Below are 9366 nucleotides of genomic sequence, written 5' to 3'. Positions count from 1 at the left end.
GCACAAGCTCTTTTCCCCATGGGAGGGACCCTTCATCAGCAGCAGGGCTTTGCACAACAATGCATACTATCTAATAGACGCACAGAAGTCGCAGAAGCGCAAGAGAGACGACTCCGGCGAAGAAACGGAGCGTCCATGGAACGCGGCATTGCTTCGCCCGTTCTACTGCTAAGAACAAGAGAGAAAACATGTACGTATGTATTATTTACCCTTTTCGGGATTTCAATGAATGCAATGGGTGCTCCAAGCCAGTACTTGGGGCATACCTTTTTCAAGTTCATGAGAAGAGTTGTCAATATAAAAGTAGGCTCTCCGGTCCGACTCCTTGGGCTCGGGGGCTCGCTAGTCGGCCCGAGCTACTTCCTTAGTCGTAGTCGAATATAAAATGCACGTCGAGTCGAAACCCTTACCTCCCTGCAGAAGCTACAGACTGGCTCCCGGCTGTTCGGCTAACGGGATCGTGGGAAGAAAGTGTGAGAAATATGCCCTAGAGGCAATAATAAATTAGTTATTATTATATTTCTTTGTTCGTGATAATCCTTTATTATCCATGCTATAATTGTATTGATTGCAAACTCAAATACATGTGTGGATACATAGACAAAACAATGTCCCTAGTAAGCCTCTAGTTGACTAGCTCGTTGATCAAAGATGGTTGATACGTCTCAAACGCATCTATAATTTTTGATGGTTTCACGCCGTTATCTTGTCTTCTTTGGTTGTTTTATGGACCTTTTATATCTTTATTGGGACTAACTTATTAATTCAGTGCCAAGTGCCAGTTCCTGTTTTTTCCGTGTTTTTGACTCTTTTCAGATCTGATTTTGGAACGGAGTCCAAACGGAAGAAAAACCCCGAAATAATTTTCTCCCGAACGGAAGAAGACCACGGGGCTTTTGGGCCAAGCCAGGTGGGCTCCAAGGAGCCCACAAGCCCCCACTCCGCCACCAGGGGGGAGGCGGCGGTGGGCAGGCTTGTGGCCTCCCTGGCCGCCCCCTGACCTAGGTTTTTGGCCTATAAATTCCCAAATATTCCGCAAAAAATCAGGGGAGCCTTGAAAATACTTTTCCGCCGCCGCAAGCTTCCGTTTCCGCGAGATCTCATCTGGAGAACCTTCCCGGCACCATGCCGGAGGGGACTTTGGAGTTGGGGGGCTTCTTCATCATCATCATCGCCCCTCCAATGACTCGTGAGTAGTTCACTTCAGACCTACGGGTCCGTAGTTAGTAGCTAAATGGCTTCTTCTCTCTCTTGGATCTTCAATACAAAGTTCTCCATGATCTTCATGGAGATCTATCCGATGTAATCTTCTTTGGCGGTGTGTTTGTTGAGATCCGATGAATTGTGGATTTGTGATCAGATTATCTATGATATATATTTGAGTCTTTGCTGATTTCTTATATGCATGATTTGATATCCTTGTAAGTCTCTCCGAGTCTTGGGTTTTGTTTGGCCAACTAGATCTATGATTCTTGCAATGGGAGAAGTGCTTGGTTTTGGGTTCTGCCATGTGGTGACCTTTCCCAGTGACAGTAGGGGCAGCAAGGCACACATCAAGTAGTTGCCATCAAGGGTAAAAATATGGGGGTTTTATCATTGGTTTGAGATTATCCCTCTACATCATGTCATCTTGCTTAAGGCGTTACTCTGTTCTTATGGACTTAATACACTAGATGCATGCTGGATAGCGGTCGACGTGTGGAGTAATAGTAGTAGATGCAGAAAGTATGAGTCTAATTGTTTCGGACGTGATGCCTATAGAAACAATCATTGCATAGATATCGTCACGACTTTGCACAGTTCTGTCAATTGCTCGACAGTAATTTGTTCACCCACCGTCTATTTGCTTTCATGAGAGAAGCCACTAGTAAACACTATGACCCCCGGGTCTATTCACATCCATCGTTTACACCTCCGCTTTTACTTTGCTTTGTTACCTTGTTGCTTTCAGTTCTCACTTGGCAAACAATCTATAAGGGATTGACAACCCCGTCATAGCGTTGGGAGCAAGTTTTTGTGTTTGTGCAGGATCTTGAGATACTCCTCCACTGGATTGATACCTTGGTTCTCAAACTGAGGGAAGTACTTACCACCGCTACGCTACATCACCCTTTCTGCTTCGAGGGAACACCAATGCAAGGCTCCAAGTCCACGGGGGAAATCCTTTGCATACTTGCCTAGGAAGTCCCTTAAGGCGTAGCCGCAGCTGAAGGATTCCCGGTGCCGTTGCTGAGGAGTATCAAGCAACACTCCTATTTCTGGCGCCGTTGGAAGGTCTTTTGTTGTAGTAGCAGAAGTATTTCTGGCGCCGTTGCCGGGGAGGAGAAATCAAGATCTATCCAAGTAGGTCTCACAAACTCTTCTCTTGCATTTACTTTTGTTGCCAGTTGCCTCTCGTTTTCCACTCCCCCACTTCACATTTCCCGTTTTCGTTCGCCTTTCACCTTCGCCGTTTTCTTTTGCCTTTTTGTTGTATTCTTTTGCCCGTTTCACTCTCTCTTCCTTCTCGTTTGCGTGTGAGATAGTACATCAATGGCTAGACCCAGCACTCCAAACGAAACCCCTGAAAATGAAGTTATCAATTTCAGGCAGAATGAGGAAGAAAATTTGAAGGACGCTTGGTACAGGATTTGCAATGCTCAAAGTAGATCTACTCGTAAGCAATCCACTACCATCCTCCTTCACAGTTTATATGTTGGAATTTCTCCTTGGAATAGGTATATCCTTGATACCATTGTAGGCGGGAACTTTTTGGGGAGCCATACTGTTGACTCCTATAGAGCTATCATTAATTTGGTAGGCTCACCCCCGCTCATGGTTAATGGAACTATCTTGACCTTGGAACACGTGATGCAAAGGCTTGACGCTATTGAAAACAAAATTGCCACAGTTGAACTAATTGAGGGTTTGGATAGAAAGATCCACAATCAAATTACTCAGTACGGATCCAAAGTGGGAAACTTTTTGAAAAATTTAAAGGAGAAGGAACTTATAGTTAATGATTCTTCTAGAATTGGCAAATTAGAAGATGTCATAACCAACTTGGGTTCCGCTTTTGCCGCTGTGCAAAATACTCCAAATCTTACTCTCAAAAAGATCGTCAAGCCTGTTTTTGTTCCTAGAGCTAGTGGTAAGTCATCTCATAAAGATGAAAATCTTAAAATGATAAATGATCATGCTACCTATGGTTTGAGCACCAAAGGTGACTATACGTGATTCCATCACTTTCGCCTAGCTAAGGGCGTTAAACAAAAGGGCTTGTTGGGAAGCAACCCATTGAATCTATCCTTTTTATTTCTGTTTTGTGTTTTCCACACTTTCATAATTCTGTTATGATTGTGTCTTTTGTGTTTATTTTTGCATTTGTGCCAAGCAAAACCGTTATGATTAGTCTTGGGGATGATCGTTTGGTCATGCTGGAAAAAACAGAAACTTTCTGCTCACGAAAAGAATTTTCATTTTTTTTATGTAAGAGCTTTCGAGTTGATTCTTTTTTCTGCTGATTTCTACGCAAATTCTTCAGACTGTAGTAATTGTTCAGAATTTTGGAAGCAAAAGAGGTATACGAAACATACAAATTTCTACAGGCCGGTCTGCTGTTAACAGATTCTGTTTTTGTTGTGTTGGTTGCTTATTTTGATGAAACTATGGATAGTATCGGGGGGTATTAGCCATGTAAGATTGAAAGTACAATAACCCAACATCAGCACAAGTATAATTTATGTTTGCTACAATACCTAAGGAAGTGGTGGTTTGCTTTCTTGTACTAATGTTATCACGAGTTTCTGTTTAAGTTTCGTGTTGTGAAGTTTTCAAGTTTTGGGTGAAGTTCTTATGGACAAAGAGATAAAGAGTGGCAAGCGATCAAGCTTGGGAATGCCCAAGGTAACCCAAGAGATTTAAGGATGCCGTAAAATCCTAAGCTTGGCGATGCCCCGGGAAGGCATCCCCTCTCTCGTCTTCAATCCATCGGTAACGTTACTTGGGGCTATATTTTTATTCACACATGTTATGTATTTTTGCTTGGAGCGTCTTGTATCGTAGGAGTCTTTTATTTTTGTTGTGTCACAATCATCCTTGCTGCACACCTAGAGAGAGAGACATGCACACACCGTGATTTTGTCGAGCTTCACTTATATCTTCTGGTAGCCAATTCAGCTCACATGTGCTTCACTTATATGTTTTGAGCTAGATATTTTTGCTCTATGAGCTTCACTTATATCTTTTAGAGCGCAGAGGTGCGTGGCTTGGTAGTTGATCTATGCTTTGAAATTAGTCTCAAAAGGGGTAGTAATCCAAAGGGATACGAAAACTTCCACCTTCATGTGCATTGAATAGTTAGAGAAGTTTGATTCATCTCAATTAGTTTTGAGTTGTGGTTATGGTAATATTGAAGTCATGCTAGTAAGGTGTTGTGGATCTAGAAATACTTGTGTTGAAGTTAGTGATTCCCGTAGCATGCACGTATGGTGAACCGCTATGTGATGAAATCTGAGCATGATTAGGTATATTGATTGTCATCCTTTGCGTGGCGGTCGGGATCGCGCGATGGTTTATACCTACCAACCCTTCCCCTAGGAGTATGCGTTGAATGCTTTGTTTCGATTACTAATAAAACTTTTGCAACAAGTATATGAGTTCTTCATGACTAATGTTGAGTCCATGGTTTAGATGCACTTTCACCTTCCACCATCACTATCTTCTTAGTGCCGTGCAACTTTCGCCGGTGCACAAAACCCACCATTAGCCTCCCTCAAAACAGCCACCATACCTACCTACTATGGCTTTTCCAAAGTCATTCCGAGATATATTGCCATGCAACTACCACCATGATATGTGCCACCACGTCTACATTGCCATTGCATGATCGTAAGATAGCTAGCATGATGTTTCCATTGATGTCTATGCCATGCTAGATCATTGCCACGGTACACTACCGAAGGCATTCCCTATAGAGTCATCATTACTCTAAGTTTTGAGTTGAAAGTGTGATGATCATCATTAATGGATCATTGTACCATGTGAGGAAATAAAAGAGGCCAAAGAAGCCCACAAAAAAAGAGGCCAAAGAGCCCACCAAATAAAAAAATGAGAGAAAAAGAGAGAAGGGACAATGCTACCACTTTTTCCACACTTGTGCATATTGAGCACCATGATCTTCATGATTGAGAGTCTCTCGTTTTTTCACCACCATGTAGGTAGTGGGAAATTTTCATTATATAACTTGGCTTGTATATTCCAATGATAGGCTTCCTCAAAATTGCCTTAGGTCTTCGTGACCAAGCAAGTTGGATGCACACCCACTGGTTTTCTTTAAGAGCTTTCACATACTCATAGCTCTAGTGCGTCAATTGTATGGCAATCCCTACTCATTCACATTGATATCTATTGATGAGCATCTCCACAGCTCATTGAAATGCCTAGTTAATGTGACTATCTTCTCCTTTTTGTCTTGCATACTCCACTACATTCCACACCATCTATAGTGCTATAACCATGGCTCACGCTCATGTATTGCGTGAGAGTTGAAAATGTTTGAGAAAGTAAAGGTGTGAAACAATTACTTGGCCAATACCGGGGTTGTGCATGATTTAAATGCATTGTGCAATGATGATACAGCATAGCCAGACTATATGCTTTTGTAGGGTTAACTTTATTTTGGCCTTGTTATTTTGAAAGTTCATGATTACTTTGCTAGTTTGCTTGAATTATTATCGTTTCCACGTCAATAGCAAACTATTGTTTTGAATCTAATGGATCTGAACATTCACGTCACATAAGAGGAATTACAAGGGACACCTATGCTAGGTAGTATGAAAGCATAAAAAATTCATTCTTATCACTTCCCTACTCGAGGACGAGCAGGAGTTAAGCTCGGGGATGCTTGATACGTCTCAAACGTATCTATAATTTTTGATGGTTTCACACTGTTATATTGTCTTCTTTGGTTGTTTTATGTACCTTTTATATCTTTTTCGGGACTAACTTATTAATTCAGTGCCAAGTGCCATTTCCTGTTTTTCCGTGTTTTTGACTCTTTTCAGATATGATTTTGGAACGGAGTCCAAACGGAAGAAAAACCCCGAAATGATTTTTTCCCGAACGGAAGAAGACCAGGGGGCTTTTGGGCCAAGCCAGGTGGGCTCCAGGGAGCCCACAAGCCCCCACTCCGCCACCAGGGGGAAGCGGCAGTGGGCAGGCTTGTGGCCTCCCTGGCCGCCCCCTGACCTAGGTTTTTGGCCTATAAATTCCCAAATATTCTGCAAAAAATCAGGGGAGCCTCGAAAATACTTTTCCGCCGCTGCAAGCTTCCGTTTCCGCGAGATCTCATCTGGAGAACCTTCCCGGCACCATGCCGGAGGGGACTTTGGAGTTGGGGGCTTCTTCATCATCATCATCGCCCCTCCAATGACTCGTGAGTAGTTCACTTCAGACCTACGGGTCGGAAGTTAGTAGCTAAATGGCTTCTTCTCTCTCTTGGATCTTCAATACAAAGTTCTCCATGATCTTCATGGAGATCTATCCGATGTAATCTTCTTTGGCGGTGTGTTTGTCGAGATCCGATGAATTGTGGATTTGTGATCAGATTATCTATGATATATATTTGAGTCTTTGCTGATTTCTTATATGCATGATTTGATATCCTTGTAAGTCTCTCCGAGTCTTGGGTTTTATTTGGCCAACTAGATCTATGATTCTTGCAATGGGAGAAGTGCTTGGTTTTGGGTTCTGCCATGTGGTGACCTTTCCCAGTGACAGTAGGGGCAGCAAGGCACACATCAAGTAGTTGCCATCAAGGGTAAAAAGATGGGGTTTTTATCATTGGTTTGAGATTATCCCTCTACATCATGTCATCTTACTTAAGGTGTTACTCTGTTCTTATGTACTTAATACACTAGATGCATGCTGGATAGCGGTCGACGTGTGGAGTAATAGTAGTAGATGCAGAAAGTATCGGTCTACTTGTTTCGGACGTGATGCCTATAGAAACAATCATTGCATAGATATCGTCACGACTTTGCACAGTTCTATCAATTGCTCGATAGTAATTTGTTCACCCATCGTCTATTTGCTTTCATGAGAGAAGCCACTAGTAAACACTATGGCCCCCGGGTCTATTCACATCCATCGTTTACACCTCCGCTTTTACTTTGCTTTGTTACCTTGTTGCTTTCAGTTCTCACTTGGCAAACAATCTATAAGGGATTGACAACCGCTTCATAGCGTTGGGAGCCAGTTTTTGTGTTTGTACAGGATCTTGAGATACTCCTCGACTGGATTGATACCTTGGTTCTCAAACTGAGGGAAGTACTTACCACCGCTATGCTACATCACCCTTTACGCTTCGAGGGAACACCAACGCAAGGCTCCAAGGCCACGGGGGAAATCCTTTGCATACTTTCCTAGGAAGTCCCTTAAGGCGTAACCGCAGCTGAAGGATTCCCGATGCCGTTGCTGAGGAGTACCAAGCAACACTCCTATTTCTGGCACCGTTGGAAGGTCTTTTGTTGCAGTAGCAATGGTCAAGGTTTCCTAACCATAGACAAGTGTTGTCACTTGATAACGGGATCACATCATTAGGAGAATCATGTGATGGACAAGACCCAAACTATGAACGTAGCATATTGATCGTATCATTTTATTGCTATAGTTTTCTGCGTGTCAAGTATTTATTCCTATGACCATGAGATCATATAACTCAGTGGCACCAGAGGAATACCTTGTGTGCATCAAACGTCACAACGTAACTGGGTGACTATAAAGGTGTTCTACAGGTATCTCCGAAGGTGTCCATTGAGTTAGTATGGATCAAGACTGGGATTTGTCACTCCGTGTGACGGAGAGGTATCTCGGGGCCCACTCGGTAATACAACATCACACACAAGCCTTGCAAGCAATGTGACTAAGTGTAAGTCACGGGATCTTGTATTACGGAACGAGTAAAGAGACTTGCCGGTAACGAGATTAAAATAGGTATGCAGATACCAACGATGAAATCTCGGGCAAGTAACATACCAAAGGACAAAGGGAATGACATACGGGACTATATGAATCCTTGACACTGAGGTTGAACCGATAAGATCTTCGGATAATATGTAGGATCCAATATGGGCATCTAGGTCCCGCTATTGGATATTGACCGAGGAGTGCCTCGCGGCATGTCTACATAGTTCTCGAACCCGCAGAGTCTGCAGACTTAAGGTTCGGCGATGTTTTAGTATAGTTGAGTTATATTTGTGGTTACCGAATGTTGTTCGGAGTCCCGGATGAGATCACAGATGTCATGAGGGTTTCCGGAATGGTCCGGACAACCCATTAGGGCCTTGGCGCCATAAGAAGAAAACTAAAGAAAAAAGGGAGGTGGGAAGGAAGAGCACTTTCCAATCCTAATTGGAGTAGGATTGGAGTAGGACTCCTCCTCTCCCTTGGCCGACGCACCCTTGAGGGCTTGGACCTCAAGGAAAGCCTCCTCCCCCTCCCTCCTATATATAGTGGTGATTTAGGGCTGATTTGAAACAGCTTTTGCCACGTGCAACTCAGATCTAGACACCATAGTTCTTCCCCTAGATCATATTTCTGCGGAGCTCGGGCGGAGCCCTGCGGGAATAGATCGTCACCACCACCTGAGCGCCATCACGTTGTCAGAGAACTCATCTACTTCTCCGTCTTGCTTGTTGGATCAAGAAGGCCAAGATCATCGTCGAGCTGTACGTGTGCTAAACGCGGAGGTGCCATCCGTTCGACACTAGATCGGAGCGGATCGCGGGACAGTTCGTGGGATGGTTCGCGGGGCGGATCGAGGGACATGAGGATGTTCCACTACATGAACCGCGTTTCTTAACACTTCCTGATGTGCGATCTACAAGGGTATGTAGATGTAACGCCCAAGATGCGATCCTATCCTCAATTTGGCACGAGGGCCTCGCAGGGATAGAAGTGCATCTCGTCCTTTCGCAAGAATGGATATCGTTACAAGTACATGTACTGAAAAGATGAGATATATGGAATTGGCTTACACTCGCCACAAGCTACAACAGAGTCACATCAGTACAATACATAAGCTTCATGAAGAAGAGCAGGGTCCAACTACGGACGAAAAACAAACGAGAACAGAAAATGACGTCCATCCTTGCTATCCCAGGCTGCCGGCCTGGAACCCATCCTAGATCGATGATGAAGAAGAAGAAGAAGCAACTCCAAATGAACAATCAACGCGCTTGCGTCAAGTAACCTTTACATGTACCTACAACTTTTGTTGTAGTAATCTGTGAGCCACAGGGGACTCGGCAATCTCATTTCCAAAGGTATCAAGACTAGCAAAGCTTAATAGGTGAGGTAAGGTTAAGTGGTGAGGTTGCAGCAAGC

This window comes from Hordeum vulgare, chromosome 4H (genome assembly GCF_904849725.1).
Source record: "Hordeum vulgare subsp. vulgare chromosome 4H, MorexV3_pseudomolecules_assembly, whole genome shotgun sequence".
Taxonomy (NCBI): Eukaryota; Viridiplantae; Streptophyta; class Magnoliopsida; order Poales; family Poaceae; genus Hordeum; species Hordeum vulgare.
Note: the sequence above shows the minus strand (reverse complement) of the source record.